The 11309-nt window shown below is 33.6% G+C and overlaps 2 long non-coding RNA genes across 4 annotated transcripts; both read right to left on the minus strand.

Moving 5' to 3' along the window:
* Positions 1 to 1384: 1384 nt before the first annotated feature.
* LOC133828878 (uncharacterized) lies at positions 1385 to 2314 on the minus strand. The gene is made up of 3 exons (XR_009891358.1): positions 1922 to 2314; positions 1736 to 1825; positions 1385 to 1450 (listed from the first exon to the last, which is right to left on the minus strand). It is a non-coding gene; the product is annotated as an uncharacterized LOC133828878 (long non-coding RNA).
* Positions 2315 to 2624: 310 nt separating this feature from the next.
* On the minus strand, positions 2625 to 8819 carry LOC133830196 (uncharacterized). 3 transcript variants are annotated; one of them, XR_009891936.1, is made up of 5 exons: positions 8611 to 8819; positions 7799 to 8075; positions 7088 to 7142; positions 3614 to 6221; positions 2625 to 2738 (listed from the first exon to the last, which is right to left on the minus strand). It is a non-coding gene; the product is annotated as an uncharacterized LOC133830196 (long non-coding RNA). The 3 variants fall into 3 exon arrangements; XR_009891935.1 differs by lacking the exon at positions 2625 to 2738 and having other exon boundaries at positions 3266 to 6221; XR_009891937.1 differs by lacking the exons at positions 2625 to 2738; positions 3614 to 6221; positions 7088 to 7142 and adding an exon at positions 7577 to 7711.
* Between the last annotated feature and the right edge of the window lie 2490 nt (positions 8820 to 11309).

The raw sequence follows: 11309 nt of genomic DNA on the forward strand, positions 1-11309 counted from the left end.
TAGTAGGTCAAAGCACTTTGCATAACACTTTTCCATAGTTATAGACATGTTTTATGGTATAGCCTACGATAACACTTTTGTTGTGTAATTTTAATAGTTAGATAAGTATTTCATTATGCTATTTATAAGTAGATTATATAACACTTTTTTGTACTTATAAAGTAGTTTTATGATACACTTTATAATAACACATTTTCTGCATTATAGAAAATAGTTTGCATATATAATTTTATGCTTATAAACCAGTGTTATTGTAAAAGATACAATAACACATTTTTTGTATTATTATAATATTTGGATAAGCTTGAATTATTATTATATAAACCTGTACATTATAATTATTTTTTATTGCTTTAATTCAAACCCGCTTCATTTAATATACTTAAGACACCCTTAACATTGTACAAATATATTTTTGAGTACCAATTATATGGTTCATAGCAAATATAACCAAATAATTGTGTCAAAATGAATTCAAGATTATCTAAAAAACAATCCAAAAGTCTTAAGATATTCAACATTGCCTAATTAACATAAACAAAACATTATCACAATTGTCAACAAAATAGTCTTAAACAATTGCATGTCAAAAGTAAAGGTAGGAATTCATGATCTTCCAAATGTCGAGCACATCAAAGCCTTCCAAATTAGATTTTCTTTTGCACTTCACTTGTTGAATCTTGTAAATAAAACATATAAGAAAAACTAATGAGGTCATGAAATATCATATCATTCATCTAAAATAGTCAATAATATCATGACGCATAACCAAATTTACAATAATTGAGTTTGAATAATAAACAAATTTTCGCGTAGGCTGGATGCGCCAACATCTCGACGTTGGTTATTATATTACCCACATTACTACAACTATCTATACTCAAGTTACCTTAGAACTTTAATTAAATGGTGCATAATATTAATTCAAGTGACCATGGACGTAGGCACCAACACTTCCAAAAAACATCAAAGCATAGTCTACTCTATCAGCACCACTAAACAAGCCAAATAGTGAAACAGTGCTGCTGCCGCTGCTAGTTTTATTTCTTTCTCTTAGAGCCATATTAATAAAGATTCTTTAGAAAACTGAACTAACGATTTATTTATATATAGATAAAATGAAACTCTAAGCGTAGAAGACTTACCATACAAAGATCTGAAGCCTAAAAGCACATAATTTTATCATTATTAGTACAATTGCTTAGCATCTGACTCGGGTACACCTTCAGCAATGATAGCCACAACTCGAATGGTTGGCTGCTTCAGTGAAAACATTGAAGAGGCAGCAGCACTAAAAGTGAGAAATAAATAATGCATGTTCATTAAAAAGTACTTCTGTAGGAGTTCAAAATACCAATTGTTAATGACCATAACAAGTACCCACCTTCTAAATGAAGCAAAGTTGATAAAGACATCAGCAATAGGGTGTGCGACACAAGCTGCTTCAATGCTACAAAAGTAATAAATAGTTAATATGAAGGTAAGTCAATCTTAATGTGTAATTATCTCATCATGATGTTAGTACTTTTTACTCTAACAAAATCTGGCTTTTATAAGCAAGTAGTTATTAGAGGAAGTACTTATTTATTCTCCCCTAACCAAAAAATTATATACATTGTTAAACTAATTTATATAACAGGCTATCAGAAAAGAAAGAAACAATGCAGATTCAACAACCACCCAATCAATGGTGAGTTGACATAATATTCTTACGATACAAGTATAGGATAGTTACCTCCTGCTCTAACTTGAATAAATGACGATTGAAGTGTTGCTACAATCTCTCGTTTGCATAATTAATGCAAAACTGTTCAAAACTATTCCTCTGTACAACAAATTACATGGCACAAACTATAAGTAATGTTATATTTATATAAATGGAGAAAGAGAGCTTGATAGTAAGAGCATAGCTGAAACATACATCGAATGATTCAAAGTCATAAATATCAAGAATGTTGATGGATCTTCCAGTACGCCATTTCCCTACTGCAAGTGATTTGTTAATTTGTTCCACCAACCATTCAAAAAGACATGCATAAATTGACTTTGCCAGAGCATCCCTTATGTCAATGGCCTGGATAAAAAGCAAAAATACGATTGTAAGGAAACGAGTAAAGGAGCAGTAACCTTAGTAGTAGATCGAATAATAGTATGGCATCATATTAATGAGGGGGATGATATGTTAGGACATGCAATTCCCATGCAAGTCACATCCATGACAACCCTCAATTGAACTAAAAATATATAATCAAATTTCAACCTAACCACATGCATGAAATAGAGCAGTTAGGAATAGCCTAAACATACTCCAATAATCTGGTATTGTGGAATTCAATTCCAAAACATCAATGAGGCATTATGAGCATAATAGCAATCTGTCATTAAATACAATATTCCAAACTATAAAGGGAAAAGAAACAAACAATTGATCTTCAATTGGCTCAACCTAGTCATTTTAGACCAATTTCTAAAACAGTCTATAAATAATAATGAGATACGTAATATCCAGGAATAAATATGTAAAAGGACAGTAACTCACTTAACTCCCATACTACATGACTACTTACTGTATTATATACTATCTAAAACACAAACATATCATGTCACAAAAAAAAATTCTTGTGATAAATTTAGCTTTTGAATGATATTATCGTTCCCCACTCTTATTTTGCGAGTTGACAAAGCTAGCTTAAGCTCCTCAACATCACATCCAATCAAATCGGCAACACTAAAAAGACCTAAAAATGAAACTTGTAACCTTCAGTAAAAAACAAACATCAATCACAAAAACAAAGTTCGTGAAGGCATCTTTTCTACCATAAGAACGTGCAACACATCAGATTATTAGGTCAAAAAGTGAGGAAACTTTATTGTGCCAGCATCACTTGACCATTGGAATTAACATAGTTGTTTCACACTCACACATAAACAGTTATCTCATTTAGACTATAAAATTGTTGTCCAAACATTTTGACCAATAAAGAAAAAGCCAATTTGTTAGACATGCAATGTGGGAGATATTACTATTGAATATTCAGAGTGCAACTCTCAACCAAAATGATATTTTAACAATGATGCCAGGCTAGTAAAAAGATTATACAGAAGTAGGTCCCTGTTTTTTTTTTTTACAATATATAATGCACCAAGTTCTCAATAGACTTATAGATTAAATAGACCATAAAAGAATTAGATAAGGAAAATTATATTATTTTGGAAACTCTCTCTCTCCCTCCCTCCCTCCCTCCCTTGAAGAGAATTTGGATGATCATCACAATATCTAACTAATTGTCCTAGTGCAAAAGAGAAACTCTAATAAATTTAAAGGAAATAACTAATTATATTGCTCAAAGTTTTAACCTTAAGACACATTAATTTTGGCAAGTCTTTTAGAAGCCAAGGTTCGGATAAAAGTTTGGATCCACCTACTGATACAACTTATCATAAAAAATGAAAAAGATGGAATCATCACATTTGCATAGGCTACTTAAAGTTTGAATTTATTGCACAAATTCTTTGAAGAAATAGGAGCATAATCATGTAGAATTTGTACTATGACACAGTAGTACCCCATGAGACATGGTTAAGATATTAACAATTGGTAATAAATAGTTACCTCTAACTGTAAGAGGAGCCCCGACACAAAGCTGATAAAAGATATGATATGACCTTTCACCATCAGTGCATTGGACCACCCTAGACTATAAGGGAAACCCAAATTAATTATCTGAAGTAGTTAAGTACACTCACCTTATCATCAGGGGGAAAACAATTACCTTTTCAAGCAAAATTGCATCAAAGATGTGAAAGAAACAAACAATAAGACGAGATTTATTATTTAAACTCATTATGTAGAATTACCAAGATTGCAACATATTCTTATATATAAAAAGTAATAATGATTTTTTTTTTTAAGTTTTGAAAAATCCAAATCATTCAAGCATGACATAACCCATTAATTCTTATAAATCTCTCACTTAAACATCAAAGGACCTAAGTATATTCTGTACTAGGTGTGTAAAACATATAAAGCATGTAAGACAACAAAATTACAATCAAAATATGTAAATAAACAATCAGAAACTGGAAACTGCAACATTATAAGTTTATAACAGAATGGAAGGGAATTGTTCACTAACCTTATGATGATAGACTGATTTACTTCATGTGGAAAAAAGTAAGTCACATTAGAACTTTTAACAGCAAATGACAATTCTCAAGGTGGGATTTATGTGCTGAAAAGAATAATCTTATACATATTGAACGAGTAAAGAACCTCATATCATTTCCCGGATTGTTGTGTCTGTAATGGCATACACATGTGGGTTGTCATTTGTTTTAAGCTTATATGCGTCTATATATTCATTTCCATACAGAGGAACTTTCTTAAATGGATTGATAGCAACCAACACTGGTCTTGCTTTTTTCTGCAAGGAATACAATCAAAATGTAAAGACAATAGAGGAGACAGATTTCCATGAAAATGACAAAAGAAAAGTTACAACAAATTTGAGAACATACGTAAATCATATTTTGATTGTATCTATACTGGAGAAAGTTACAAGACCAGAAAGTGATAGTTAATGCTACTTGTTAACAGAATAATAAAAACATATGATAATATAGCACTAAAACAAATAAGAAACCAGAATACTAAAAGTACGAAGTCAGGATTGCAAGAGAATGTCATTCCAAACTGTTCCACCGGTAACCAAGAAGTAGAGCTCATTAAATAATGTAAACTTGTACCTGCAGCCATCAAATGGAAGTTTACACATTGATTTTGATAGAAAAACAATTTAGAACAAAAACATCATTTGAGAAAAGATGAGAACAGAGACCCAGAACTCTAGTACAAGCCCCAAATGACTAGATCAGTGAAATAACTTGCTCTAGTTTATAAGCAACTTAAAAACAGAAACTGAATTGGTATTTCAGACATGTAATATAATATATATGGATATAAATGTAAATTTAGGTGTCAGGACTCAGCTGATCCAATAAAATAAAGGAAAGAAGTGGCTTATATGGAGTTTAAAAATAAAAATGTATGACAATATAAGACTCTAATAGAATGATGTATCTGAACCCCATAAGTTTGCAAGAGCTTAATGTAGAGGACTTCTGAAATTGTAAATCCTGGAAGGACGCAGATATATGTGTTGCTTAGTTCTACATGCAAATAAACAACAAAGTAGTAAGCAGATGCCTTATAAAAGTGCTCCCATCAAACACGATATGAAAATGGCAGCTTAATGCTGAAATTGATGGGCCCTTCAAACTAATTTAATGAAATCCAGCAGAAAATATCAGGGGCCTACAAATTTTTATATATTGGTAAGAATACAAGGATCAGCCTCGTCAAGCAACATTTTCCAGTTTCCATTACCACATAAATGTCTCAGTGCACTTGGAATTGTGAAACACATACAAATGTAAAAGAGCAACATTAAACTTTTAAGGTTTCTTTAGTAATGTTGCTCTACGCTAACAAGCTAGCTAATTGTTTTTAAGAAAGTTATAATAGGATAATCATAAATCACTATTTATCATTATGGAAGCATGTCATCATTAATAATGGGACTTTGCCATTTCTCAATATCTTCTTCCCACTGCTTATTATCTGTTCAAATTTTAAGATAAAGCCAGCCCAGAATTTAGTTTAAGGAAACTTAAGCACGTAGCTACTGTAAAACCTTTTTTTTTTAGGATATAATTTATCAAGAAAATCATTCAGTAATATCAGATGCATTAATAGAGATACATACTTGTTAGGGAATCATGCACCAACTCTTTAGCTGCTAGTTCAGAGGTACCATAGAACTTTGTGTACCTCTTGTAGAAGATAACAGACACCAAGACACATGTAAAAGATAGTTCATGCAACTTTTCATTCTAAATAATGATCAAGTAAAACAATATGCCCACATTTTATTATGCAGTTATACTTCTATAATTATCATTCTATCACTTGGAAAAGGCAGAAAAATATGACTAAGCACAATACAGCTGACAAGCAGTGTGCATCTTTTCTGCATACCTGACACAAAAGAAAACTATGCGATTGAAATGTGAACTACAATAGATTTACCTATGATATGAAATTCCTTTTGAAAACATAATTTTCTGAGATGACCATGCTAAAGAAAATGCAACAGTACATTTCCCATGAGGCTCCACCCATGCAGAAGCTGAAACTATTGCACAGAGTGTCTCTCCAGGTGCTGAAGGCATGCATGGCCCGGAATTAATATGTAGAAAATTATAAATCCAGTCACAGTTTCTCAACTTCAAATACCGAGAGAAATGAAGCATTAAAGAACTTGAAAAAAAATCCCAAGAAGAATAATTATTGTTTTAGAATAACCAAACAGAAAGATACAAAGGTCACAACATCAATAAATTATGTGTGGGTGATGCCTATACTCCCAATAAACACAAATGTAACATCTAGTAGTAAATAACACGAGTCTAACCATGGAAAACAGAAATCAGAAGTACTTGGAAAAAAAGGCATGAATGGCCAAGTAAAGTCATATCTCAACCTTTTTCTAGAGATTTTCTAGTCAGAAGCTATCTCCTTTAACATCTATTTTTTTTTTAAAAAAAAAAACCTCAGAGCCATAGATAGTTTTCCAAACCATGAAATAGTCTTAGAAAGGGTACAATAATCAAATTTAGAGCACCATAACACTAGCTGCGGAAATTATTGTTAACTGGACATTTTTTTCCTTTGAAAAAGAGAGTAATGAAAAAAATATTATTTTGTCAGTTAGGGACAAGTGAAGACAACCATCTAATAGCAACACTGAAATAACAAAAGAACCATATTTTGCTCTCAGAAATGCAATATGAGTTTTGCTCAATACACCAAAGCATACATTTAGTTCAAATATTGTTATATATTAAATGTTTCATGACAGCCATATATGTGATAATCAGGAAAACCCCACTCTGAACTTTGTCACAGTTGTCTCAAACAAAATGAAGAAAAATTTATATAAGTTTCATGCAAGCCAATACCTGAAATCAAGCATTTCAACATCTAGGAGTAATTATACACAATTATGTTAGGAAAAGAGATGCTTACCGCCCATGTAAAAAGAAGGCTGACTTTTGCCCTTTCCTTTTACTGTGTTCACCAACTGAAAACAGACAAAGTCTACTAAGTAACTTATAACAACAATATCAAATTCGTAAATTTATGACTACAATGTCATATTCTAGATCATGCTGAAATATTCACATACTTATTTAAGTTACACTTATACAGAATTTAAAAATTAATAACAAATCAATTCACACAGGAGAACATACAAGGAATGATATTCAACATATAATCACACCGAACAACATACATGAGCAGGGGAATTAATTTCAATAATAAAGAAGGTCAGGAAGAAGCATCGTCTTTTTAAAAACTATAATCAAAGGACTCATTTAACAATATACCCAAGTAGTAACCTAATAATCACTTTTCTACTTATGCTTGACATAAACAACTTAGCAAACTTTTTAAGCGACTTACTGATTGTTCAACATGGAAAAACAGTTTTCTGAATGCGTTTATGTCATTTAACTGTCTTTAAGAATATGTTGATTGAACATACCGTATAAACAAAAAAAGAAGTAGGAAGACTGCTATCTTTATAATTATGTGGTATGAATGGAGATATTTTCCGACAAGAAATTTTCAGTTTTGGATCCGGTTCACCTAAAATACAAGCCAACATAATTTACAAAAAGGATTCGAGGGAAAAGAACTTCTGTGAAAATAGAAAAAAAAAAAGTATGTTAATACCATCATATATCGTCCATGCCCTTCGGAATAGATCATGATATGTGGAATCCTGGCCATAAGATTCCAGTCCCACGAAGATATACCCTAATCACCCACTTTCTTGTACAAACAGCAAAAGCACACAAGAGGCATTTTATCAGTTGGAATAAGAATGTATATCCTTCAATCTTCTTTTATTGGAGATGACAGAGGAAGAATTCTACCCTATTCCTTCATGTTGACCTGGAGCCAAAACGGATGAGTAATTATTATGTCCTCCATCTCTTGATATGAAAATCTGTAGCACACGATAAATAAAGTAAATTGTGAAAACATAATAAAGATTAAATTTAATAGGCCAGCAATTATGTGTTGCTTATGAAAAGATAACAAATGCAATTGTTCAAAGTATTTAAGTACAAGCATAGAATTAAGATATTCTTTAATAAAGAAAGACTTATAAGACCATCATTTCAGGCGCCATTGTTGCACCCATTAATCTATGAACCTATCTCAGCTACATATTACAACTTCCATTTAGAACACTCGTAGTAAATATTTAAGTTCTTTCTAAAGAAAAGTAGTATTGCTAGCAACAAATACATCTACGTTCAACTTCAGCAACAATATTTGGTCTGATATAAAATTTACACTTAAAATAATTAAATCAAGTGGAATTCCATCAACTCCATAGTGCTCACGTTACTTTCACATCAAAAGCAGCATTCACCCACTACATCACAATAATATCGTACTAGATATTACTGAAATTTTTATTTCTTAAAAAATAAAAAATAAAGAAAACCGAGTATAGATGAAGAGAAGATTTTTACAGAAAATTAATTGGCCATGACTGGAGAACCTTCACATAAACGAGGAACAATTTGAAATTGCCTGAATTCACCTCTAAAACCTCTAGATATGCTGCCACTTCTGTATGAGACATAAACAAACAAGCACATCAGTTTGATCAAATAAAAAAGAACAAAGTTGAAAAATTTGTAGCAACAAGCTTGTACACCACATACCCCATACCTCCAAGTGGAACATCTTAAGATGTAGATGGCTTGCAACTTTCACGAGTGAAAGAATCAATTGAAGCTTTCTGCAAAGATATAAAATTAGGCAATTAACTTTCAAACTCATATGCATAAAGATTATTTCATCCAAGTGTTAATAGTCACAACACCATACGACAAATCATTACTAAGGTAAAATAAAATAAATGAAAGAATGAAAATTTACCCTTCCATGAGAGGCTTCTTCTCTTACATATGACCATAGTCGTATACCAAGTCGAACCTAAAAATCAACGTCCATACACAAGTTAGAAGTTGAGCAAGACAAAAATCAATAAGCGAGCAGGAAAACTAAGAGAAGAAACCCACTCTTATATTTGATTACGCATATTCTTCTCTCCACAGCCCACCCGACACTCTCTGCGCAAAATAATTAAGCTCGTACATAGGTTACCCTTTTTCTCCACAATACCCAAAACATAACATAGAAAAAAGACCCAAAATTAGCCCACAACAAAGAGGGTGACACGAAAAGATTGGAGAGACGATGATATAGAGAGATTGATGAAGCAGGGGATTGACTTCGGAGACATCGTAGCCGAAGAAGAAAACATGGTAGCCGAATTGGGTATCGGATTTCACCCCAAACTCATCCTCCATGAGTGAGACAAGAGCCGAAATTTCATCGTAAAACTCGAACTGGGCATAGCTCTCGATGAAAATAAAGAACGTACCTTTATCGACGGGGCAAGCGGAGCGCTTCATATCGAGAAGGAGATTGGTCATGGAGTCCAACCTTGGCGAGTTTGCGAAGAATCTCCTGGTAGATGGAGGTAGTGGGTAAGAAATTAGGTTGTTTCAAGGCCCAGTCGAAGATGCGAAGCATGGAGGACTCATCATTCTGGCGATGAAGGGTGTCAAGAAGCTGCTTGGAGGTGAAGTCGGGAGGGAGGGGTTGATGTTGAGACTGAGAAGAAAAGAGTGAATTGGGATTGAATTAGGAGTTGAAGTTGAAGGAGCGATGGTTGAGAGAGTGAGGAAGAGACCAAGGACAACACTTGAGAGAGAGGCCAAAAAAATATAACTTTTACAAGTTATAGGTGGGCTCCCAAAATAAATTATCGCCATTTTTTTATTTTACCACATATATATAAGATATCATAATACTTTTTCAGTTGTATTATATTCTTATTCTATGAAAACAGGTATTTGGTGTAGTGTGGAGCAACTAGGGCGTTACAATTTGGTATCAGAGCATGCTTAGGTTTAGGGTTCCTGTAAACTGACTGGGCATGTACACTCGTCACTACAGACAAGCTCGACTCATGGTTTGGTAACTATTTATGTGGTTATGTGTTACATTGCTTAAATAGAATATAAATTCTTTACCTACCTACATGAGATATATTAATAAGGCTTTGCCTTGACTACTGCATGATAAGCAAGAACGTGCTTATTAGCACTGATATTGCAAGAACATGCTTACTAGCCTCATTAATTGTTAATGGTTAATTGTTAAGTGCTAAATGCTAAATGTTATGATCATGAAGCAACTTGCATATTAGTATGATTGTGAACATGGATTAATATCTGCTTGATCTTGGACCGTGAGGCGGCAAGAGGTTTAGTTATCACTACCTAACTGGAAGTATTGATTATTGTAGTAAGGTATAAGTTGATAGTATGCTTCCAAGACAGGTAGACTCCTCAGCTTGCCAGGAAGATCAGGGCCAGAATGATAGACAGGGTCAGGAAGATGACCAGAGTCAGATCCCTCAGCCAGCTCCTGATAACTGCCAGCAATTGTTTGTTGATTTGGAAGGCAAAGTCACCTCCTGAAACTACAACAGGTTCATGCAGGGAACATTCTACCAAAGGCACCACCTGTAGCGGTGCCAATAGATGAGTAGTTGCTAGAGGCTGAAAGTAAATGGGAACCACTTTATGAATGGTTCAGGAAACAACACCCTCCAGTTTTCGAGGGTAGTGCATATCCAACTAAAGCTGAGCAGTGGATGAGCATGGTCACCACCATCCTTGACTTTATGAGGGTGTCTGGTAATGAAAGGGTTGCTTGTGCCACATATATGTTTCGGGAAGATGCCCGAATTTGGTGGGAAGTGATATCCCAGACCAGAAATGTCAATGCCCTGAGTTGGGAAGAGTTTCAGACTATATTAAATGAAAAGTACTACAATGATGCCATCAGGGCTACAAAGGCTGAAGAGTTCAACAGATTACTTCAGAGGAGTCTGTCAGTGACTGAGTATGCTTTAAAGTTTGAAAAACTAGCCAAGTTTTCAATGGAACTGGTGCCCACTGATGGGAGCAGAAGGGAGAGGTTTCTTCAGGGGCTATAGCTTAGAATAGCCCATGATATTCATATTACCAATGTGTCTAGAGTTACTACTTATGCACAGGTGGTTGAGAAGGCGCTCACAACTGAGAGCACACAAAACAAAATCTGGCATGACAGTGCAGCTAGAAGAGACACTACGAGGGTGGTACCTCCA

Source organism: Humulus lupulus, chromosome 4, assembly GCF_963169125.1.
Source record: "Humulus lupulus chromosome 4, drHumLupu1.1, whole genome shotgun sequence".
NCBI classification, from domain to species: Eukaryota; Viridiplantae; Streptophyta; class Magnoliopsida; order Rosales; family Cannabaceae; genus Humulus; species Humulus lupulus.